Source organism: Protopterus annectens, chromosome 3.part0, assembly GCF_019279795.1.
Source record: "Protopterus annectens isolate FY-2018-M chromosome 3.part0, PAN1.0, whole genome shotgun sequence".
Classification (NCBI taxonomy): domain Eukaryota; kingdom Metazoa; phylum Chordata; order Ceratodontiformes; family Protopteridae; genus Protopterus; species Protopterus annectens.
Genome location: NC_056731.1, coordinates 1,476,250,568 through 1,476,277,646, shown reverse-complemented (window position 1 = coordinate 1,476,277,646; position 27,079 = coordinate 1,476,250,568).

The following is a 27,079-nucleotide window of genomic DNA, read 5'->3' as shown; positions in this document are numbered from 1 at the left end:
ACCAAAAACAATGACATCTACCACAGTCTGTACACAGGCCAAGGTACATATTAACAATACACACACTGCCGACAATCACCATAAGTACACAGACCTCAGTATTGTAAGCACAACCACTGGATGTCCAGGTTATGTCATCCAATATAACCCCTACTATACACTACATGTGTAGCAGTCTGATATCTCACTGGTTTGTTATCAGATATGATGTCACTAATTATGGTGTACAGTACATCTGCACCCCTTACTGCATGCCATATGCAGAAAGGTTGTCAGGGTTGTGGCTGGAGGCACATACACAGGGCCAATATTTACATGTTGCTGTGATAACCTCATACTTGTACTGTTGTAACAGGGTTTGTTGCACCATATGTCCAGACAACAGGTCGAGCTCCTGCTCACAGTGAATGAAAGGCCCAATACCAACATGATGTTCCTAGATATTGGTGTGTGTTTCCATGCAATTGATGTTACCACAGCTGTTCCACATGCAATCAGCTAGAGGAGGGCTGCAATTCATGCAGAGACCATCAGCTAATCCTGAGCATCACCTAAAATACACATGCTGCTGCCCAAGCAAAGCAGGTATAAGTCTCCACATCCACCAGAGAGGGAGTAAGAGAGGCAGATACAGGCACAGAAAAACTAGGGAGGGGTGGAAGAGTAAAACCTACACATATTTGTATCACACACCTACCAGTACAGGGAATCAAACTCCCAATGACTATGCAATGCTATCACATGTCCATGCAGTTATAGGATGCACCACATGGGTTACCTGCTGGGGAGCACCCAGAACATATATGTGTTGGTGAGTGACATCTGCAACAGGGATATGGTAGCTATGTGGTAGGTGTTGTACACGTGCCTGCCCGCATGAACAGGTGTCAGCATCAACACACCCATATTCTCACAGGGTTGCACACACATTGCCACACTTGGCAGGGCCAGGAAAACAACTCAGCACTATTGGGATTGCCACAACACATTACTGTGCAGGTATCACATGCACCACAGGGGTCATACGGAGGTTGTATGTGCAAAGGGTATGTGGAGGTGTCTGACATCAGACAGCATGCTTCAGTATGCCAATGGGGGTTGTAATGAGTGTGAATGTGGTCATACACATCATACACCACACACACAGACACGGGTGCCAGTACTGACATGCATGTGTGCACTGCTTCACAGGTGTGTTGTGGCTGACAGTGCCAGACAGCTATGCAAGGCTAGGTGATGGGTATATCTTGGCATCAGGCCACATGACAATGTTCTGCATTGTGGCTCAGGGGTGTAGTGCCTGGAGATGCCCACACAGGTGGGTATGGTATTTACCATCCAGTCATCTGGGTGACTATTGCATGTGGCCAACACTGTGCATTGCTTGCCATGTATGTCTTCCTTCATCCATGATATGGACAGTGTCTGGGATGTGCACACCTCACATATGCATGTATAGTGACATGTGGTACTGTACCTGGGGTGTCTGGCCCATGTTGTGTACATAGCTCATTATCATCAGATATGCCAGTCCTGGCCTCATGGGCGGGAATTGTTCATGGACAGCAGGTTGGCCCTGCATCTACATTGCTAGCATGATTGCAGTATTCCCTGATGTCAGTGGCATCTGTCCATACAGGGCTTGTGTTTCAGCCATGTTATGTCCTTTGCGGGTCACATTTGATAGCACCACAGATGTTACAGGTGTCCAGCGGGAACATGGCAGAGGTGCACTGTCAGCATGTACATGCCTATTGGACTGATGGACAGGGTGCCATGCCCTCTGCAATCACACCATGGTTACTATCAGTGGGCAATAGCTGAGTACTACCAACATAGCGGCTGTTGCCTAGGCAGCAAGTGTGTGTGTGTGTGTGTGTGTGTGTGTGTGTGTGTGTGTGTGTGTGTGTGTGTGTGTGTGTGTGTGTGAGATATGTGTTGAGAGTGTACCCTGGGTAATACAAGGGTTGCAAACATTGTTCAGCTGGCATTGATGTCACATTTAGGGTATGGATTTGCACATCAGCCTCTTGGCTATTTCACATCTGTTATCCCTGTACGGGGGACATTGTGATATATACATGGCCCACCATATAAGAAGTTAGCAAACCCCACTCCACATTGAGTCCAAGTGTTACACGCTCACACCCACCACCACACAGGATATGAATGACAAGCACAGACACACAAACACATCTGTTGTGTCTGGGATTAGAACTCCTACCTAACTAGTATATTACACTATAGCACTACGCTGTTATAGGAAATGCCATGGAGATTACTGGATTCCACCTTCCCCAACGGTGTATTTCACAGTGAATGACATCAGCAGGATTGCCAAAGTAGGGCATTTGAATTGTAGAGAGTGTGACTAGCCTAAAATGCATTGCTCCCTACACAAACATAGGCACACACACAGAACATTCACAACTGTCATGTGCGGGGATAGAACCCCTACCAGAGGTCTATGTCACACTACAGCATGATACTGTTATAGGACACAACACAGAGATTACTGGAGTGCTCTTTCTCCAAAGGTGTATTTCAGAGTGAATGACATCAGCAGGATTGCCAAAGTAGGGCATTTGAATTGTAGGGAGTGTGACTAGTCTAAAATGCATTGCTCCCTACACAAACATAGACACACACACAAAACATCCACAACTGTCATGTGTGGGGAAAGAACCCCTACCAGAGGTCTATATCACACTACAGTATGATGCTGTCATAGGATGCACCATGGAGATTACTGGAGTGTGTTTTCTCCAAAGGTGTATTTCACAGTGAATGACATCAGCAGGATTGCCAGATTAGAGCATTTGAATTGTAGTGAATGTGAGTAGCCCAAAATGCATTGATTTTCACATACACACACTTGTCAAATCTGGGATTAGAACTCCAATCTAACTATTCTATTACACTACAGCAGTACGCAGTTATAAGACACACTATGGAGAATACTGGGCTACAACCTTCCCAGAGGTGTATTTCTAGGTGGATGATATCAGCAGCCTTGCCAAAGTACAGCATTTGAATTGTAGGGAGTGTGACTACCCTACAAAGCATTGCTCTCTACACAGACAAAGTCAGATAGACACACACACAGATACACACATACTTACCAAGTCTGGGATTAGAACACCTACCTAACTAATTTATCACACTTCAGCAGTACAAAGTTATAGGACATGCTATGGATATTAATGGGCTACAACCTTCCCAGAGGTGTATTTCTAGGTGGATGACATCAGCAGGCTTGCCAAAGCACAGCATTTGAATTGTAGGGAGTGTGACGATTGCTCTCTACACATTCAGTGTCAGACACACACACTCTTGCCAAGTCTGGGATTAGAACTCATACCTAAATAATTTATCACACTTCAGCAGTACACAGTTAGAGGACACGCTAAAGAGATTACTGGGCTACAACTCTCCCAAAGGTGTATTTCTAGGTGGTTCACCTCAGCAGGCTTGTCATAGTAGGGCTATGTGGAGGGCAGTGTGTGGCCATGGGCCATAGCCCATTCATCTATGGGTTGACACACCACCTGCGGGCACACACAGGGTCATATATCACAGGTGCGTGTATGCAGCTGCTAGATGACTACTTCCTTGTACAGTCATGTTGCACTGCTAGCACGTGCACCACATAGTCTGTACTGCTGATGGATACTGGTGGCAAGTATCAACAGTGAGTGACATCTGCACCTCATGTGGTTGTGGCCCTTTGGCTGTGTGCTGGGTAGGATAGGCCTGGATGGCTCCTTGTCACAGCCACCCTCTTCCACACATCTATGAACTTCTACCTTTGGCTTAATACAGTGTGTTTTCCTTAGACATATGTATGTATTGCTATCCACTGTGTGTGCAAAGCATGTGTGGTGCATACTGAGGAGTGTCTGCACTAACATCTGAGACTGACAGATATGTCTGGTCCACTGATGTTTGCAGACATGCCCTTCATGTGTTTAAGTGTGTGAGCATGCCAAGTATGACCTTTCAGTATGTTGTTGACTGAAATTGCCTTCATTCCTCTAAGTGTGTGAGCATGCCCAGTATGCATGTCTGTATTGACTGTGTAGAATGAGTCCAGGTAGTTTGTACTGCAGTGCTGATCTTGTTGTTGTACACCTACAGGTAGCATAATGTTTCTGCAGGGTATCCGTAGATCATTTGGCATTGACTGTTACTACATTTCTACATAGGATGGAGGGCACACCTAACTATTTCTACATTTCCACACAGGATTGGGGGGGCACACCTGACTGTTATTACATTAATATGTAAGATGGGGATGCACACCTGACACTTGTACACATTTGCTATGACTGTACTGGTATGTCAGGTACTCCATTTTATTCTGCAGTCTTACCTATCATGCTGACTAGAGGCATGCCAGTGTACTACAGATAATAACTTTGATTTACCTACATATTAGTTTCTGACTTCCTACCCTTCAGAACTGATGTCCCACTGCCTGACCTGCTCTAGTCTGTCTGTATATGCCTGGGGGGAGGTTACTCATAGGCATCATTCAGAGGCCATAGCACAGCCTTTGTTTGTGTTTGTTTACACCTGTCCTGCTGACTGTGACTGTTACTCGGTATGTGAACCCCCCCCCCGACTGGCATGTGTGAGTCACTTAGCTTATGGGTGTCCCAGTATTGAGGGTGGTGCTGTAGGGCTGCCTATGTCGGATGCACATGGCACACTCCCTTTACATGGTTGAGCTGAGTATTGTAATGTTTGGCATCCCTTTTACTGTATGTGAGAGACAGAGAGAGATGTTATTCCCTAGGTCCCTCCTGTGTCAGTGTATGTGCTATGTGTTGCCTCTTTCCGAAGGCCAGGGCATACTGAGCATGCCTCCTTCTGTCTACTGGGTCAGGCTCAGGTTATTCCTCTTCAGAGTCACTCTGTGACTGTGCAGGCCTTGGCAATGGTGGGGGGCTGTGTGGCCCTGCCCCATGCTGTTCCTGCTGCAGCTGTTTCCGCAGGATCATATTGTGTAGCATGACACATACAAGGACAATTTGGGTGCATGTAGCTGGTGAGTACAGCAAGGCTCCACCAGATGTATTCAGGCACTGGAACCATGACTTTAGCATCCCAAACAACACTCTACTATAATTCTGGTCTGTACGTGTGCCTCATTATGGAGTTCTTGTTTGGGTGTGTGTGCATTTCTGATGAGTGCCATCAGCCAAGGCTGCAGAGTGTATCTAGCATCCCCCACTAGGTGACCATCAGGGGATGTTCCCAGTGGAAAATCTTTGGTACAGCTTAATCAGATGCCAGATATGAGAATCATGATAGCTTTGAGGGCAGCCAGAACACACATTCATTATTATGCCCTGGGCATCACACATGACCTGGCAGTTGATGGAGGGGAAGCCCTTGCAGTTGATGTAGACCCTACCCAGCTCACTGGGTGGTGCTTTGATGCATATGTGTGTGCAGTCTATAGCACCCACTACCTCAGGGTATTCTGCTATTTGGTGGAACAGTTGCATATTGCTAGCCAATGCCTCATGGGTGTTGAGGAAATGTACGTGCTCACCAACATGTGCTGATATGGCATCCAGGAACTGGTGGAGTACCCTGGATGCTGATGCCTGTGAGATCCCCATCATATCCTCAGTTGGCCTTTGCAAGGTACCTGTAGCTAGTATTCTTGGGCCTACACATACCTTGGTATCCACTGGAATGAGTTTCTCTTTGTTAGTTCTGTGTGTGAGGTGTGGCCAGCACAGCTCAACAATGTGCAGTAAGAGGACCCTGTCGAACCTATAGTGCTCCCATATCTCCAGCTCATGTAGCCCCTGGTAAGTTACCCTGGGTCTGTACACTCTTCTCCATCTCCTCACTGTGAGTTGGTTGACAGTATTCACATTCTCACCACCCTCAGCCTTGTCCACAAGTTGTTGTATTATAACTATTGCAGTCCCTATCATTTTACTGTTGTATGTTTTAAAAGTTCCCTGCTTGTTTGCACCGGTGGTGTAGAGTGTGGGAAAATCCAAAGGGGAAGGTGTTTGCATAGTTTATAGTAGTGTTCTGGGTTGGGCTGGTCTGTTGCCTATGTAATTGGCTGATTCTGATATATTTCACTTGCCAGCTATGTTAGTTCTCCTTGATTACCTTCCTACTGCTGTTTTCCCTTCCCATTGCCTTCCTGTTTAACCCTGGGGGTGCACCATGCAAAAAAGTGCTCAAATGCGCACAGTGCTGCTATTTCCTGGTTTAACTTTTTTTTCTTCCTTTAAAACCCAGTGTGCAGCATGCACACTCGCTTAGGCAAAGTAAAGAGTGCTAGGCAGATTCAGACACACTCCCTAGCTTAGCTGTGCTAAGCTAGGAGCATACTCAAGCCACAGGGCTCCAGTCCATTTACAGTATGCCTGACACCCCCCATGATGTCACTAACTCCTAGGCTTGCACCGAGCTATTCCTACTCTTACACTGTTTTGACCTGACTAGCATGCTGGGGAAAACTGGGATTCACTATCATTCCCCTCATTTGCATAGGATTGCCTGCTAATGCATAGTTACATGTCTCACACTGAGCCTCCTCCCTTAGCAACCACTACTCACTGGTCATATTGTCTTCTGCCTGCCATTGACTTGCATGGCAGAATAGTGATTTTAGTTAGAATGCTTAATTTAGTTTTATTTTGTTATTTTCCCCCTGATCTTGTTTGCGCGCCGCTGCCCTATGCTTAAACAGCCGGGACCTGCTAAAAGAATTAAAATTAGATTTTTTAATTTATTTGGCTGTTTGCAATGCCAGTGGCCTTATACTTGGCCATTGGCAGGCTTCCTAGATGATTTGAAGCCTTTATTTGAAGCTGTCACAGCTGCGTTTTGGATATTGCAGAAATGTACTTGGTTACTAACCGAGTGCATTTCTACAGATTGCACTAGTCCTGCACAGCCAGTTGCAAGCTTCCTGGATCGCAAATTCACCTCATTTGCATGGATTTCTTCTGCAAATAGGGTGATTTGCATACAGGGGCTTAGTCCGTGCAGGACTAGTACAGGAGTGCTCGTGTACGTGCCTGCAGGCTGTTCCTGGATCACATGGCAGACATATTGCCTACTAGGGCTCCTGCACTGATCTTGCACACTGTGCAAGGTATAGAGAATCTGGGGATGTGTCTTTCATTACTGTAAACTAAGATGTGAATTGATTAGGCTACTTACCTAATGATCAAGTTATCTAGACGGGTACATTAGAAATACCTTCTGTTTCAGGAAACCAGAAGTAACAAAAAGTTAATAAAAATAATATAGCAGAAGAAAGGCATTTTGTTTGTTTGCTTGTTTGTTTGCTTGTTATCTGGGTAGTTGGATTAATATGCAGACCTTCTTCAACCTTGTATGATATAATGCAAAAAAAAAAACATATTAAGAAGGAATGGATCGTGTAATACAGTTATTGCTTCTCTGGATGAAATGGAGAGATTTGAGGTCCTTTGGGTACCTAGTAAGGATGTCTCCTGTTCACTTCCACTTAGATATGTGTCAAATACATTCTATAAGGAAAGGACCACATGATGTACCCAGGATGTGCTACAAAGACTGTACTTCTCAACATGCACACACAGGAGAACCAGGTAATTCCCCCAACTTGATCTGGAGATTGCTCCAACCTTTCCCATGGATGGGCATGCTCATCCTTCCTGCCTGTCTGTGAAGCACCTAAGCCACACTCAAACTCAGGTCACCTGGGCCACTGTTGGGGATTCATCTCTCTACACCAAAGGTCTGGCTACAAAGGTCTATTTACTGAATTCAGGATTTTTTTCTCTTTGATCCCTGATCTCCACAGAAAATCACTACCAGTGCTGTTTCTGTAAGAGTAGCAGCAGTTGTAGTACTATGTGTGGTCTTTTTATGATTTCTCTGTGTTTTGTGACCATTAAGTTGGTATTTATAAGCCAGAGGTATATGGGTGAAGCCACCCTTTTGAGTATAACTGGTGGAGCTTGCTGCCTACAAAATAAACTTTTTTTTTTTTTTTTTAGATTTCAAGTCTCAGTCTTTTTCATTTTGATCCAGTTAAAGCTTCAGTCAGTTAAACATATACATTCCTAATATTTCTTTTTTTTGACAGATTAAAAGTGTATAAAGTACTAGATGACATGTTTAGGGAGAAACAATACACATTGAATTTTTACACATGGTTTAAATGAATTGGGAAAACATGGCATAAAATATGAGGGCTGGTCTGAAATTTGTAAAGACTTAAATAAAAAAAGATTTAATTTTACCTAAACAAATAACTCAAATTCTATGTGTCTGTGCTTATGAGTATGTGGCTGTGTACTTGTGGATATGAGTGTATGCGATGTGCATGAGTTTGTGTGATTGTGTGTATATGTGTTTATGTATGTGTGGTTTCAGTTGTGTGGGGATCTAGAAGAAGATATACTAGAGGCAAAAGGACAAGTTATTTCTTGAGTGATAAAGCCACTTGTCACACAGAGACTTTATTGGCCAAAAACAATACTAGAAATTAATTTTATTTTCCATCTTTACTTCATATGCTTTATTTATAGATTTATATGTGTGATGATTGGTGCTGTATTGTTCTTTGTGCTTTAAACTAGTTTTAATCAAATCTCCATTATATGCAAATTAAACAAACAAATTACTAAAAAAAACATACAGGTGCATTCCATTCATAAAGTGGAAGAATAAAACTCAGTGCACAAATAAAGCATGTAATGAGTGCTGCACCATCTTTTTATAACACATTAAGCACATTATTACATCTAGTGCTATGTATATACAGACCCAACTTACACTAACTTCTACCCCTTAATGTAGCAAAGATATAACAAATACATACATCAAACCGGCTACAATCCCATCAAGTGCTGACTCATTCAGTACCAGTGACTGAAAAAGCACTGCAATCAGATATATATTGGCTAATTATATGCATTTACAAATACACTGTGCTCATATGTGAGTGTGTGCAAGTATAGGACCTTAATAATCTTATTTAAGACAGGTGTGTAAAGTATGTTCATTATGGGCTGCTTTATAATGAGTGTCTCAATAAATATGGATTGCATTCCCATTTCCTGCTGGTATATACTGAGTGGTCAAAAGCATGCAGTGTGTGTGTGTGTGTGTGCGTGTGTGCGTGTGTGCGTGTGTGCGTGTGTGTGTGTGTGTGTGTGTGTGTGTGTGTGTGTGTGCGTGTGTGCGTGTGTGCGTGTGTGTGTGTGTGTGTGTGTGTGTGTGTGTGTGTGTGTGGAGGATTGTTTATGTGAGTGAGTGGCCAAAATGAAGTGTTATGCTAGCATAGTGGGGTTTGCAATCTGTGTGTGTGTTCTGATACAGTGTGTATAGGTTTTGGGAGTTTGTGCATTGCTCATTGTCCTGCTCCACCTTATTAATACTTGCTAGTCCTAACCCTAACCATGCCCTACCCCTAATCCTAGAAGTGGCCTTAGATAAACCTTTTATGTACAGCTACCACTATATATGACATGTATGACTACTGCTATATATGACATCTTTGAATATGGAAATGAAATTTATAGCAGGGTGTAACAGCATAATATCATCATACTGACCTATGTTTTACACACTAAACTGTCTCTCTTGCAACTTTTACTGCCCATTTTGGTTCAACCTGCCTGCTCTGATGATCATGGTTCAACCCACTCTGTTCACTCTCGCTTCACTCAGAGTCACTTTGCTTCCCCACCCTACCCCCATTCCAACCCACCCCCACTCTCCCTAAATGTATGCTTACTCTAACCTCTCCCTCAAATCAAATTATCCTATCTCATACTCTCCTTATATATTTCCACACCTACTTCTCACCCACCCCTCATCCCCTCCCTACTATTTCATCTGCACATCCTTCCCTCCCCTGTACACCATCATATATCTCCTTTTGCTCATAACAATAACACTATCTCACATATCCTTCTATCTCCCTACTATGTTTTTAAAATATCATATAATATCAGCTTCTTACCCTACCCCCTTTCCCACCCACCCCTACTTACTTTAGATTTATACTCTAAACTCTACACTAGTACCTCCCCTCACCTCCCAACTCCCAATCACAACTTACTCTGCTTTATTCATTAAGACCTCCCCAACCCAACCTATCCCTTTAACTCTCGCCTACTCCTTTCTTAATTATCTATTCATCCCACTCTCCTACCATCCTCACTTTCTCATACTCACTCTCACAATATGCAACTGCAATTCCTTATACCACCCATCTTAATCATCCTCTCCTGGCTATCCTCTTATCACACTAACCTTGATAACCCTCCTATATCCCCTACTCTCCCCACCTCACACCCACACTAACAATTGGCCCATCTTCCCAATCTTACCCTCCCTATATAATACTGTGTGTATTCACTATCACAAATTTAAATACATTAACCTCAAACTTTCCCCCTCTAAACAGAAACTTAAACTCATTACCTACCACCTCTTTTGCACTAAACCTATCATACCTCCTATCACTCTCCTACCAGATAGGCACATCCACCCCAACTCTGATCCACTAACTCCATCCAACTCTACTGACTCCACCTCATTAAATAGCTTCCTACTCCCATCCTTCCCATCAAAACTCATTTCCATCCATTCTATTAACTTACAAAGTCTCACAAATAAAATTACAGATGTGCATGCATGGAATGCTAGTTACTCTCCCCACATCCTAACCATAACTGAAACATGGCTCAAACCCCATATCACAAATGCAGAAATCCTTCCCCCAGGTTGTAACATATTCTGATAGGACAGACTACCCAAAAAGGGTGGAGGTGTAGCTGTCTTATACTCAGAACATCCGATGATCAAAGGCAAGAAAAAACAAACTGCTACTAATCCAGCACAGCTCCTGATGCCAAACAGCAGGACTAAATGCCTCCCAAACACACGTATGCTTGTTCTGGAAGTCAAAGGCAAAAACAAAAACAACAAGCTGCTGCTAAGCCAGCACAGTTCCTAATTCCAAGCAGCAGAATTAAACACATCCAATAAGCACAGTCAGAGAGGTGAAACTCATCAAAGATGAACTCGGCCAGATAGCCAAACTCACTAAAGCAGGTCTTTTTAAATTCCAAAGGGATAAGCAAACAAGACGCCAATAAACAAATGACTTCAATTTTATTAAGCACCACGATACTGCTTTTCGTCGGCGCCCTGCACCAACTTCTTCAGACTTTGAAAAATGACAACTCACACTTGAGTGCTGCTATATTTAAAGCCATTGCAAGCAAAGTCTATTACAAAACACACCCTCCAATTACCTTAAAGGAACAGGCACAAGTAGCTTCAATCTAACTAAAATGTTCCTATCCCATAAACACACAAAATAAAAAGTATGTGATATCAAATATACAACTGTAAAACTAATAATGTTCCTTACATAGCACTTAAGTAATGCAATCAAAAGTTAATTATATTATAAAAGCACACTTACTTTGAACCAAATATACATAATAACACTGACACATTAAAATAAATAAAAATCATGCCATAATAGTTAAAATATTAATGAAAAGACATTCCATCTACCAAACATGGTATAAAATATATATCAAGATCACTCAGCAGGTCCTATGTCCAAATCACACCCGATGTTATACCCCCCATACATCATCTTTCCAAACTTCGCAGCTTAAGGACACAGCTGATAGATAACATACTATTGAGGCCGGGGTGATGGTAGGCTTCAAGTCTCAGTTGCCACATAAGCTCCTTCATTTCTAATTTCATGGATTCAGTCCCCCCCCAATTCATATAGTTCAACTGATCAATGATCATAAATGTAAAATCATGGCCAGGGTGATTGCAGACATGACTTGCTAGGGCATTCTCCAGTTTAATCTTCTTCCTGGAATATAAATGTTCGTACATGCGTTCATTCAATCTCCTGTCCATCTTGCCCACATAAAAAGCTGGGCATGATGAACAAGAAGTGAGATACACCACGTGTGTCGATGCACAGTTGTATCTCCCTTTGATAAGGTACTTGGTGTCCCTAATCATGAAATATGTGCTCAACCTCACATATCTACAATGTTTGCACATATTGTACTTATACATGCCAGCTCTTGGAGTCATGTTGCCACCTTTCCTTTCTAACATATTCTTAATATTCAGACTCCTCCTGAATGTAATATTTGGGGCCAGTCCTAAATTATTGGGTCCTTTAGTTCAGTTGGCAACAAACCCCAATTTTTCTGGATGATGGACACTATGGCTCTAGCATCCATGCTAAAGGTAGTAATGAAACTGCAATGGTATACACCTCTAAGTTGGCTGTCACCCCTGGGGTAGCTAATCTCCGACACAGAGTGACCCAAAATGGGTTGAAAATAGCCCATTTCCCTTTTGGATCTAACCTCTAGACACAAATCCATAACCAACTCCTCAGGGTAGCCCCTACATAAAAAAACATTCAATATGAACCGGCACTCTTCCTGGAAGTCATCATCTCTTGAGACCATTCTGGCCGCCCTCACAAATTGGCCTTTTACTATTGAACTCTTTTGGAAGGCCGGATGTTCACTATCGAAATGCAAATAAGAATTGGAAAAAGTGGGCTTGCGATGAATTTTGCCTAAAAACTGGTTCTGGTTGCTGTCCTTGAATAATTCCACATCTAGGTATGCTATTCTGTCTGTGTCAAAAGTAGAGGTAAACTTTAAGAAATGCGTGGACTTGTTGAACATCTCCACCAGGTCATTGGCCATCAAAGAGTCGCCCTTGAAGATGATACAAATGTCATCCAGGAAATGAGTATATAAGGCTACTCGTTCTAGGAAGATAGAGTTGGTAAACAAGAATTCCTTCTCCCAATGGGCCATGACCAAAGTCACACTCGCCCCACATGGTGAGCCCATGGGACTCCAACTAACTGATGGAACCATCTATCGTTGAAGAAGAAGTAGTTACATGTTAAAATGATGTCCAATAGGTCTCTTACCATTGAAGTTTCAGTCGCTGGTGCCTGCTTTGTGGTCATTTCCAACTCAATCCATTCCACCGCTACATCATGTGGAATGGATGAGTACAGGTCAACAACATCTACCGTCAGAAAGTGGTAATCAGGACTGTACAAAATGTTTTTCACCTTCCCCAAAAAGGACCAGCAATCCTTAGAAATATATGATTCACTAGCCACATATTTTTTTAGAATGTGATCCACGACTTTGGCTGCTGCGTATGTTACACTCCCTCTAGCACTCACCAACTGGCGCATGGGAGGGTCTCTAATGTTTTTGTGGATTTTCAGGTTCCCGAACAAAATGGGTACTTAAGGCAATGCACAGTAAATGAAGTTGAAAATTTCCTGGTCCATGGATTCATTAATAAACATGTCTTCATAATAAGACTGAACTCTTGCCAAATTTCCATTCAACTCATTCTTGGACACCTCTTGGTAAGTTTCAGAAGACAAAATTGCTGACATTCTGTTGTTATAATCATCTATGTCCATTGCAACCAGGCCACCTCCCGTGTCAGGTTGCATAATTCTGAATGAAGAGGCACGTAATTTATCACAATCCGCTCTTTCTTCTTTGGTAATATTAAAATGCATCACAGACCTAGACTGTAGTAAATGTCGAAAATCCAGATCACACATTTGCTCAAATACCCCCAACATAGGGTGGATAGGTGGATTATATGTGCTAGGTACATGAAAGGTATACTTTTGGTACTCATGGTCCCCCATCAACAAACATAAGTTTAATTTCCTGACAAACAATTTAAGATCCAAAATGGATCTGGCCACACAGGCTCTTCTAGATGGAACATAAGAAATTCCTTTAGCCAGGAAATCAACTAATGTCTGGGTATACTTAAAATGAGAAAAATTATAAATATGAAAGTCCATTCCCAAGTTGGAAATGACTTCAAATTTGATCTGCTCAGGGCCGGGGCACCCTACTCCACTCACATTTGATTCCTCCTTGTCCTGTATCTGAACCTGGTCTTCTGGTTCGAAGCCTGTTGGGAAGAAGAGGCTGTGCTTCTTTTCTTCCCAGAACAAACAGGGAAACACAGTGATATCGACCACAGGAGCGTTTATTGAAGCAAATCACATAAATATACTAATACAATTTGCCGTATGAGTTAAGGGTAGGTGAAAGCGCTTAACTCATACTTCAAATTGTATTAGTATATAACAGTATTTTCATCTTACAAGTAGTTTTTTCCTCGCAACTTTGTTTGGTTCAGCAATTGTTGGGAAGAAGAGGCTGGATGCTGAAAATTTGCCCCATCCAAACCAGAACTAGGGTTCCTCAAATGGTTAGTGGGAGTCGCTGGCTCACGTCTTTCCTTGGGGTTGGCATGTCCAACCCTCCTATCACCAGTCTCTTCCTCCGGTACTGAACTACTTGGCAAACATCCAAGATTCATGGAAGTATTAGGACCATTCAAAGGGGTAGAAACTCTGCCTTCTCGCCCCCTTAAAGTTGCCTTGCGATTTAGGGGGTTTTGGCTAAGCTACCCCCTCTCTGTAAGCCTTGATATCTGGATGTAATTTTCTAATCTTGGTTGAGGTCATTTTGGAAATATACTCATCAATACTGGAGTATATCCTCTCATAGTCAAATTTATATCTAGGAAAATTATTGTCTGACTTAATAACCTCATCCAAGTCCGCAATTTCTCTAGTTAGGGACGAGATTGCTTCCTGGTAGTGTGTATTAATAAGGTCAATCAATTTAGATCCATGCCTATCGAACATGGAGAGGAGGTCCGCATGAAATTTAGATTCCCCCCTCTAAACCCGTGGGAAGGCCAAGAACGCAGCCCCTTGGGCACTATCTTCAGACGTCGACAATCTCCAAAATAAGAAACTTCCAGTTGCAATTTTCTTAACTTAACAATTTTCTGGTCAAAAGCATTGAGTTTAGAAGAAAGGTCATTGCCTTCGTGTGTGTTGCATACTGGACTAGCTGATCCATAGTCGGTAGACAGCTGGAATGGTCGACTCATCCATTGATTCAAGTTAAAATGAACATTGCTTTGCCCCCTCCCCTCTGGGGGATTATAAGGCGGAAGTACTACTCCTCTTTCACCATTCAAGGATCCATCAGATGGCCTGATGTTGGCTCCTCCCAACCCCTGGCTTAATCCAGTGCTTGGGGCACCTGGGTCACCCATCCTGGAACCTGCTTCACTATTATGTGGTTGCAGGATTTGCAACCCAAAATGGTCTGGACTAGGGAGCTGTAAACCCTTAGAATTCGACCCGCTGCATGGCTGCGTAGTTTCAGACATCACATCCAATCATTGAGACAGCATATTGACTTTCTGAGTGAGCAAATTAATAAGCATAGTAAGATCACTCTGCTCCATATTGTCCTGACTGTCTAGGGTAGAGCTGGGCATCACAAAAAACAACCGAATATCAAAGGCAAGAAAAAACAAACTGCTACTAATCCAGCACAGCTCCTGATGCCAAACAGCAGGACTAAATGCCTCCCAAACACGAGTATGCTTGTTCTGGAAGGCAAAGGCAAAAACAAAAACAACAAGCTGCTGCTAAGCTGAGCGATCTTGATATATATTTTATACCATGTTTGGTAGATGGAATGTCTTTTCATTAATATTTGAAATATTATGCCATGCTTTTTATTTATTTTAATGTGTCAGTGTTATTATGTGTATTTGGTTCAAAGTAAGTGTGCTTTTATAATATAATTAACTTTTGATTGCATTACTTAATTGCTATGTAAGGAACAGTATTAGTTTTACAGTTGTATATTTTATATCACATACAACTTTTTATTTTGTGTGTTTATGGGATAGGAACATTTTAGTTAGATTGAAGCTACTTGTGCCTGTTCCTTTAAGGTAATTGGAGGGTGTGTTTTGTAATAGACTTTGCTTGCAATGGTTTAAATATAGCAGCACTCAAGTGTGAGTTGTGATTTTTCAAAGTCTGAAGAAGTTGGTGCAGGGCGCCGATGAAAAGCAGTATCGTGGTGCTTAATAAAATTGAAGTTGCTTGTTTATTGGCGTCTTGTTTGCTTATCCCTTTGGAATTTAAAAAGACCTGCTTCAGTGAGTTTGGCTGTCTGGCTGAGTTTATCTTTGATGAGTTTCACCTCTCTGACTATGCTTATTGGAGGTGTTTAATTCTGCTGCTTGGAATTAGGAACTGTGTTGGCTTAGCAGCAGCTTGTTGTTTTTGTTATTGCCTTTGACTTCCCGAACAAGCATATGTGTGTTTGGGAGGCATTTACTCCTGTCGTTTGGCATCAGGAGCTGTGCTGGATTAGTAGCAGTTTATACTCAGAACATCTTAACCTTACCCCCATCTCAATCCCCCTCCCAGACTTCTCTCCTGCAGAACTCATCTTCCTTAACTGCCACTTTAACCCACACAAGAAAACTGCAATTGCATCCATCTATATCCCTCCAGGTAATAATATTCCAGTACTTGAATGTATACTAACCTGGACTTCCAAGGATCTATCATATGAAACAATACTACTTGGGGATGTCAACATAGACTGGAACAAACTCTCACCCCTCTCCCCTAGTCTTAGTATTAACCTGTTTGGGTTCAGCCAACATATTTCTACTCCCACCCGAATCAACAAAGACTCCAGCTCCATACTAGACTGGATCTTAACCTCTAATCCTAATCAATACCATCATCCCTGTACTCTACCTGATTCTGTAAGTGATCACCTCCCAATCTCTATACAAAGGATAGCACCTCATACCTCTAAAAAAAATATTTATAGAGACTGCCGTAACCGCTCTAATTTCAATGCAGAGAAGTTCAACCATCTATTGTCTCTTATAGACTGGTCCCACCTTGTCCACCTTCCCCTAAACAATGCTGTTCAGGAATTTAGCAACATTTTTCTAAACATCCTAAACTCTCTCGCCCCCTTAGAAAAATAAGGATCAAAGCTAATCCTTCACCCTGGCTCTTCAAACATACCCTCTCCATCATGAAACTAAGAGACTCCACCTGGAAAAAATAGTCTAAGACTAAATCTCCCACTCTCTTCCTCAAATTTAAAGAACTAAGAAACCTTACAAAAAAACTCTGTGTACAAGACAAGAAAAATTAGTAGCTAGAGGCTCAATCTAATCATACTTCCAACCCCCCAAAATTTTGGCACTCCATAAATAATATTCTCTTCCCAGGAAAACCCTCTACCTCTACCCCTTTCCCTGATAAATCCCCTGTAGAAATAGCCTCCCTAATAACCAATTTCTTCATTGACTCAATCTACAAACTAACCCCTCCTGACACCAACCATCCTCATACCCCCACTCCTACCTCCACCAACTCCCACTCCACATTTTCCCTGAAACCAGTTCCCACAGCTTACATAAAATCCCTTCTGCTGAAGCTTAAGCCATGCTCTCCCTCATTTGACAACTTACTCCCCCTATTTTTCAAACTTGCAGCCAATACCATAGCTTATCCAGTATCCATCCTTATAAACCACTCCATTAAAGAATCTGTAGTCCCAGACATCTAGAAATCCTTCTATACAATTCCACTACATAAAGAAGGTAACTCTACTGACCCACTTATTTCCACCCTATAGCCATTCTCTCACCTCTTTCTAAAATCCTTGAAAAATGCATTCACTCTCAGCTTCTCAAATACTTACTCCAGGAAAATCTCCTCACCTCTTAACATGGACTTGGGCCCCACCACAGCACCTTTATTGCCCTCCTTTCTTTTACACAGGCCATAGCCAAAGTCAGAGATGACAACAAACTGGTGTCATGCCAATTCCTTGACCGCTCTAAGGCTTTTGACACTGTCTCCCACCCTAAGCTTCTTAATTAACTAACTGAACTCAACCTCTCTGCTTCCACTATTAACTGGTTCTCTAGCTACCTTACTAACCAACAACAATCTGTTAGATGGATGTCCACCTGCTCTCCCTTTGTACCTAACAACAAAGGTGTTCCCCAATGGTCCATCATAGGCCCCCTTCTCTTTAATATTTTTACTAATAACCTTCACTCCGCTTGCCATACATCTACTCTAATCCAATACGCTGACGACTCTACTCTTATCACCCTCTCCAACAGCCCTACTGACCGCCACTCCTTGACTCAAATCTCATTTAACACCATTGAACATTGGCTAATCCATAACCAACTTATCCTTAACTCAAAGAAAACCAAGCTACTCCTCTTTCTTCCAAAATAAATGGCCAATCTTAGAACATCATTCTCTATCTCTTCCCTAGATAATACAACAATTCATGATGATTCTCATGCCAAACTGCTGGGGGTCACTATCAATGATCAATTGAAATTTGACATTCACATACAAGAGTCCATAAAAAAGACCAACCAGAAACTTGGATTGTTGTACAGAAACAAAAGATTCTTGTCTATTGCTTGTAGGACCTCCCTTGCCCAAGCCTACCTCCTCTCTTGCCTTCTCTATGCCTCCTCAATTCTTATTCACCTTCAAGCAAACCTCTTAACTAAACTCAATTAGACATATAACCACATAGCTAGATTTGCCATTAACCTACCATACGAATCTCACCTTTGCTTTTCCCTCATACAACTTCGATGGCTTGAATTCCCTCAACTTCTACTACTATCCCAGCTTCAAACTACACATTCCATACTGTATAAACCTGCAAATTGCCCCACGCTATCTAACCTCTTATCCCCTTATAAACCCTCTCGACCCCTCAGCAGTACTGACCAAAACCTGCTGGACACCTACAGACCCAATAAAATCATAGGCAAATTACTTTACAAATGCTCTATGTCTCAAACTTGGAACAAGCTCCCAAATCATCTATGCTCTATCCACTCTCCCAACATTTTTAAAAGATAACTAAAGAGTTACCTGGCCAACTATCCATCTTGTACCTGTCACCACCCCACCTAACTGTTCTTCTTCTTCTTCTTTCAGCATTACAACTACTATATCACATATGTAAGCATTGTATAACTCTGTAGATATGTGTATTGCATTTTTCTTTGATTTTAATGATTGTATTATTGCTATACATTTTTTGTAACTTTGTTCATTGTATCGGAGCTTTTCTCCTTAGGTCTCCACTGAGAATGGGCCCCAGCCCAGTGGACCAACCCGGTTAACAAAAGACAAATAAATAAATAAATAAAATAAAAAATGTTTCCCTTAGTTTGTTTTCTCTTTGTAGCTCACGTATCTACCTCCTAACATTCCCTCCACATTAAAAATTACCACTCTCCAACACACCCATTTCTTTCAAACTTCAACCAGCCCAACATAAATATACTCATTTCTCCAGAACTGTATAACAACAATAATACACTTTTATTCACTTTTAAACAAATCTCCACTAATACACCACCTTTCTTCTCACAAAAATATTCCAGACTGTTAGCCAAACTCAAGCATCTTGTTATATATTATCTAATACAGATTAAACTACATGGACTCATACATCCATAACCAGGGACCAAGCCTCCCAATCCACTCAGCTTCCCTGCTCTCTCATGAACCACAACTAACCCATATACTCAAGACCTCATCAACTTCTCAGGAAACCTTACATATAAAAAACAGCAGCTCAGAAATATCAATTAATTTCAACCTAAGAAGTATAATAAATAAACTTCATGAATTTCATGCTATTCTTGCCTTGCCTTCTACTCCCCTGATATCAGAGCTGGATCAAGGTCATATGGGGCTCTATGCAGGACACTGGATTGGGGCTCCCCTGTCAAATGACATCATCATGTTGTTGTACCCCCTCCCCCAAAATGTCTTAAATTAAATAAAATTAAATTAACATACTACTACCACACAAATATTGTTAAAACATGTGATTTTACTCTACACCATAGCTATCAAGCAATCAGGGACAAATCTCAAAAGACTCACATACAAATACAGAAATAATCAGAGACAATCAATGACAATCATGGGCACTCTTAAAAAATTACTATTATTAACTTGAAACATTGTCAGAATAAGAGAATGTGAATTGACATGCACTTTTCTGTAGTAAAAGAGTCTATAACTCAAATTATTGTCATTATTTATTATGGGTAGTTCACCACCTTTTCTCCAAGAGCCATCAATTAGTTCAATAATTACTTAAAAGACATAGGGGTGAATTTAATAAAGCCTACAAGGTCTTTTTCTACATGAAAGTAAACATGTTTTAAACTCAGTAAGCGCTGCTGAGCAGTGCACATGAGCGAGCCAACACGGAAACTTCCGTGGGATGCAAATCCTCTCATAAGCAGGTGAATCTCATGCAAATGAGGCAGGTAGAGTGATCCAGCACTGTGCAGACCCTGTATCGGTGTTCATAGTGGACATGGAAAAATTACATGTACAAGAATATAGACAGACAAAATGGGCTGTAAAATTGTAGGCAGATGGACACAAATGGCATACCACATACAGGTATGAGTGAAACTATCCTCTGTGTATCTGACAAATTAAAGGAAATAAATTAAATTTCTTTTTTTTAATAATCTGAGCATGTTTGCTCAGCATGCCACAGTGCAGAAACATGCTTTACCAAAAAAAAAAAAAAAAAAAAAAATTGGAAAAATGAAAATTAATATTATGTGACCGAAATGCATTACAGGATCCCGTGTAGAGTATCTGCAATGGTACATTGGTGCATTGGTGCATTGGTGCTGTTGCTAACATGGCAGGGCTTTAAAGCATGTAGTTTCCAGGTTGTGAGCATAGATCCCTATGTAAAAGAGGTGGAGTTACTTAATAGCACAAAAGGATAATTGTATTCACATATCTCCTTCATGTAGGCAGAGAACCATGTTGTTGTTTACAGAGGAATTTGACGACATTTCAGCCTGTTTGTGTGATGCACTGCAGTGCTGAGCGTATCTTTGCAGGGACATGTGTGCACTCTCTTCTAAGCTTTGTTTAGCTAAGGAGAGTGAGTTTCAAAGTGTTTGTGCAGTGTCCCACCATGGTGAGCATAGAAGTATATGGGGGTGTGTACACTGACTGCTAAGCTTTGTTTATCTATAGGGAGCATGTTTGAGTGGCGAGCCGCAGTGCTGAGTGTATCTGAAAGCCAATGATATATTAATTAGTTTTGACATCTGTTTAACTTAAACTAGAGCCATTAAATGATGTTAATGGTATGCAAGGCAGGTGGAATGCATCACAGGTAGCCAATCACACAGCCAGAACCTACAGCAGAGCACTATAAAGTATGTGTATACCCTACAGTCTGATTTTCCCCCATACTCTGCACCATTGGAGTACAAACTTGGGAATTTTAACTAAGGGAATGCTGGAGGCTGCTGCAGGTCTGCTACAGCTGTAAGTGCTAGATGCTGATTTCAGTGCTGCTGCTGACAATAGGACTAGACAGAGAAGGAGAAGAGTGTTTAGGCCCAGGGTAACCTTCCAGGAGCTACATGAGCTGGAGATTGTAGAGTGCTACAGGGTGGACAGGGACATACTACAAGAACCCACTGAGCTCTGCTGCTCTCAACTCAGACCCAGAGCCAACAGAGAGAAACCTATCCCAGTGGAAACAAATGTATGTGTAACCAGTAGGATAGTAGCTACAGGTACTTTCCAAAGACCAACTGGGAACATGATGGGTGTCTCACAGGCATCTGCTTCCAGGGCACTCCACCAGTTCCTGGATGCCATGCTACCACATGCCAGTGAGCACATTTCTTTTCATCTTACCCTTGAGGTGAAGGCTAGCAATATGCAAAACTTCTACCATGTAGCACACTACCCTGAGGTAATGGGTGCCATAGATTGCACTCAGGTACACACCAAGTCACCACCCTGTGAGGAGGGTAGAATCTACATCAACCACAACTGGTGCCAATCTATCAGCTGCCAGGTCATGTGCAATGCGCAGGGGATTATCATGAATGTGTGTGCTCGCAGCCCTGGCAGTTATCACAACTCCCATATGTGACATGCATCACAGATGTACCAGATGTTTGGTAGGGAGACATCCCACATGGCCATTTACTGGGGGATGCTGGCTACACACTGGAACTGTGGATGATGACACCCATCAGAAATGCACACACACCCAATGAAGAATGCCATAATGAGGCAAACACACAAACTAGGAACATCATAGAACATGTGTTTGGGCTTCTACAGTCACAGTTTTCGTGTCTTAATATATCTGGTGGAGCCCTGCAATACATTCCAGCCACATGTGCCCATATGTTCACAGTATGTGCCATGCTACATAATATGATCCTGCAGAAACAGCTGTAGCAGGACCAGCAAAGGGAAGGGATGCACAACTCCCCACCAGTACCTAGGTCACCACAACCACAGTCACAGGAGGACTTGGAGGAGGAGCGCCCTGATAATGTCCTTGTAGGCAGACGTAGGTGTGCCCAGTATGCCATGGCTTTGGCTAAGAGAGAGAGTGCATAGCACATTCACTGACAACTTAGGGCCCTAGGGACTGACACCTTACTCCTACTCACATGCATATAGTAAAAGTTTTGATGCAAGACAACCCACACAACCTGTACCTATCCATGTATTGGCTTTGTACTGCTTGCATAAGACAGAGTCAGCCCTGAACTACAGTCCTGTCAACTGCTGCATTTGCAAGGTAAGTCTCTAACCTACACACTACTTGTAAGGATTACTATACTATGGTATCATGTGTATGGATATGCTACATTTATGCAAGGAAATATACTGGGCAATGAGGACAGATGTAACATCCACATGGGACTACAGGTGCCCAGTCCAATAGTATGCATTCCCTAATAATCACTAGGCCTCATGGTTGGAATATGAACTACATCAATCAAAGGAGATTTTAAACAGTGGGGTCACATGATATTTGGACTGCTGCCTATCCCAGCAGATCATGTGCTGCTGTTCCCCCACCCCCAACACAGCAGTGTTCCCATATAACTGCTTTAACAGTAAGTCAGCAATGGTATATCAGCAGACCAGGCAATCTCAGGGCTGTAACATAGAACTTGAGCACACATTGTATGTCACATATAATGCAGGAATAACAACGTATATATTAATGCTGTTAACTGTGTGATGAATGCCTCCACTGTGTCTGGTAGCCTGTGTGGCTCAGTAGACTATGGAAGCTAGCATGGGTGATGATGTTGATGCTTCTAATCTGGAAGTAGGCACACCTTTTGCATGTGAGTTATTTTTATGTTGGTGTTTTCACAGTCTGTATCTGGTGTAACATTATGAACTTCAGTCACATATTAAGTACAGCAGACAGCTGGGGAATGCCATGGGCATTTTGAGTAAAGCGCAAGTACTGCAGAAAAAGAGACAGATGCCAATGTCTGTAACATACCTTTCAACCTCTTAGTGCAAGAAAGCTGTTCAAAACCTGACAAAATAGGGGGACAAAGGCCCACAAATATGGGCACATGTTAAATATCCCTCTCTTAAATGTAAACAGTTGTTAAAATAACGGTTTGTTTCAACAGACATTTTTCTGTAGGATTTGAAGATAAACACTTAAATGTATGTCACTATTTTGTGACTTCATTCCTAAGTACATCCAATTGATTTGCCAGAAAACCACATATTTTATGTGGAACATACCAACACTATGAGCCAAAAGTCTGGGCATTCTGCAAAACCATGGACAGTTGAGAGGTATAGTCTGTAACTCACAAAATCCCAGACTGGAGTACAGGTAGGTGTGGCCTGGAGTCACTTTATAAATACTGACATTCACACTTGGCATGCCCAAGAACTAGTTGAAATGAGCCCAGTTCTGTTGCCCCATCATCAGACTGTCCTGTTATGTATAGATATGTCTATATATACAGACATATACGCATACATTCCCGTCTGTCACTATCTCTCTCTCACATACATAGTATAGCTATCTCTATGTAGTGGCAAATAGATATATACCAATACATATATATATATATATATATATCACACTGATACTTAGACTCTCCCCATATATCTATATAACACATATACATATCATGCACACACAGATACCGTTATATATACATCCCTGTTAATTACACAAATATGTGTGTGGATGTCTGTATTGTCCTACGTACCCTAATAATGGTGAGTAAATCTGCACTTTCACACATCCATATTGTTGCTCAAAGGGTACAAACTAAGGGCACAGTAGTGCATAATCCAATTACTTACAGACCCCTGTGCCTGCTGGATGTAACCATGTAGAGAGATGCAGGTGAGCAGGTGGTGTAATGTGTAATGTTATCAATGCACACATGGGCAGGACACATTATTCCTGCTCACAGGTTTGTCTATCTAACTGCAAGCAGCAGCCACATATGGCCATACTGGTAAATATACACACATAGCTAGGATAATAACAGTTATCCCACTGCTAGGATACTAGATGCAGATAACAGTATGAAGCAATATCACTCTGCAGACCACAGATGATGTTCAACACAAGTCTAGTTTGTGTAATGCACAAGTATCGTGCCTGCAGTCACATATTCAACAGACTCAACCTGTGGCACATGCATTTAGTACTGTGCTCTGTAGTGAATAAGACTAGATAGGTAGGGGGTTCTAATCTTACTCTAGGCTGCTTGGTGTGCATGTTTGTGTGTATACCCTTGCATAATTACCATGCCCTCGTGGGCTAGCCACCTGAAGTGTTATGCACTTTTTGGCCATGTAACTTGCTGCTGACTTCACTGCCCTCTTCTACAAGGCCTGGTGATATCATCCACCTTAAGCATACCAGCTGAAAACATAGCATCACAACTTAAGCTGTGGTGTGTAGAATAAACACTGTGATTTACAGTGCATACAACTTGATAAGTAGGGGTTCTAATCTCATTCAGGGATACTTTGTGCAAATGTGCATATACTCCTGAAAAACAACTGCCATACTCTCATGGGCTACCCGCCTGCAGTGATTATGCATGTTTTCACCCTGTAACCTGCTGCTGGCTTCCAAAGTACCCTTTTCTACAAGGCCTGATGATGTCATCCACATAAAAACTACCAGCTGACAGTGTAGTATTGAGACTTAAGCTGTGGCACATGCAATAAATGCTGTGATCTGTAGTGTGTAAGAGTGGATAGGAAGAGGTTCTACTCTCATTCCAGGGTACTTTGTGCACATGTGTTTTTGTGTATACCCCTGCAAAACAATTGCCATCCTCTCATGGGCTATACACCTGCAGTGATTATGCACATTTTGGCCTTGTACTTGCTGCTGTCTTCCACATTGCCCTCTCCTACAAGGCCTGATAATGTCATCCACCTTAAGACTACCAGCTAACAATATAGCATCAAAACCTAAGTTGTGGTGCATGTGATAAATATTGTGATTTATAGTGTATACAACTAGATAGGTGGGGGTTCTAATCTCACTCCAGGCTACTTGATGTATGTGTGTGTCCTGATGGCATAAAGAGGATCATCTTTGTAACATAGAAATATGTAGAGTATGATATGAGCCCCCAAAGGACTGACCACAACAAGACCTGCTGTTGTCAACAAGCATAATCTGTCCTGATCTGATAGTACTAGCAGACATGAGGTGTGTTGCATGCCTCAAGTACTGTGATCTGTAGTGTGTACCAATACATAGGTAAGTGTTCTCATCTATATACAGCCAACCTTTACTATGTGTGTGCCTTGGTGTGTCCTGTACACAGTGATTGAAAGTGGTGCTAGCCTCAGTGTAACCATGGTTGTGTGTGAGCCTGTTAAAGCATTTTACATCATGTTATGGAACCATAGGATGTTTTATCTTCACTGGCATATTGGCCATACAGCCCTCGCAATCACAGACATTTCTACACCTGTAGTTACAGGATCAGCACATATTGCCCCAGTCCAAGAGGAACACAGGCAGATGCTCTGTGCTGAGATAAGGGTCACCCAGCCAGTCATACAGATGGCATGTGGTGAGGTGCACTGAGGTGCTCTGTGTGCCATTAGGCAGGATTCTGTTTCAAGGGTGTGTTTAACTCTACTAGACAAATCTCTCCCACAAGCATGTTTTATCAACATCACATACAAGGTTAATGACTTTACAGTGGGTTATCCATCTACTATACCTCCTACAGATAGGCAACATATGCAACAAAGCAGGGTCACACATTAACCCATATGGACGGCACAGATCACATCTGCATAGTCTATACGCCACAGGTTACAATAACACTCATTGCTGACTATCCCCATTGAACACATACTGGAGACATGAAGTGACCTTGTGAGGGACCATCCTGTTGTGTGTAATTGCCAGTATTGCTTGGAAAGGTACATCAGTAAATGGCCATTGCACTCAGACATTGGCATGCTGAAAAAAGAGTACTTGGAGGTTATGAGCATGTCACTTACAGGTGACTGTGGTCTCAGCTATGCCATATCATTTTTACCATACCACTGTAGAGACAGGGTAATCTGAGGTACGTTAGGTGTAAACTTGTGTGGCCAGGTCTGTGTGCCCAGTTCGTTCACCCCTGAGTATATACATCACATGTTGTGAATGATGTGCTACTTACCAGGTACATAGATCTAACTGATGGAACTGACACCACATATATATTTGCATGGAGTTTATGGCCATTACTATGTTAACAGGCATGCATTCACAATGCTCTCTTGCAGAATAGTGACATAGCACAGAGGCTCTATGAGTGCTCAAAATTTGCAAACAGCAGCCAACATTGTAGCCATAGTCAGTCAGTAGTTGCATGTATTGTGGTGGAATAGACTCTAGGCAGTAGAGGACCCAGGACTGCATCCTATCGAGCACTGCTGCTGACAGATAAGCTAATGGAAGTAGATGTACCTCTGGTGTATATGTGTGCCAGAAATGGGCCACTTAGAGACTCCTACAATAACAGTATCATGGATGCCTAAGTGGGTGCATTGTAAATGTTGCCTGAGCGGGGATACAGTCAGATGGCTTGGTTGAATCTATGAGGTTGTATGCCCTGATGTACCCTCACCCAGGTCCATAGTCACTACCTCTGAAATGTCCACCAAGTGTAACAGTCATGCTCCCCATGTCACACATCCAAACTGTGTACAGCCAACTGTGTATAGAACACATATATGTGTGTTGATCAGCTCCATGATGAT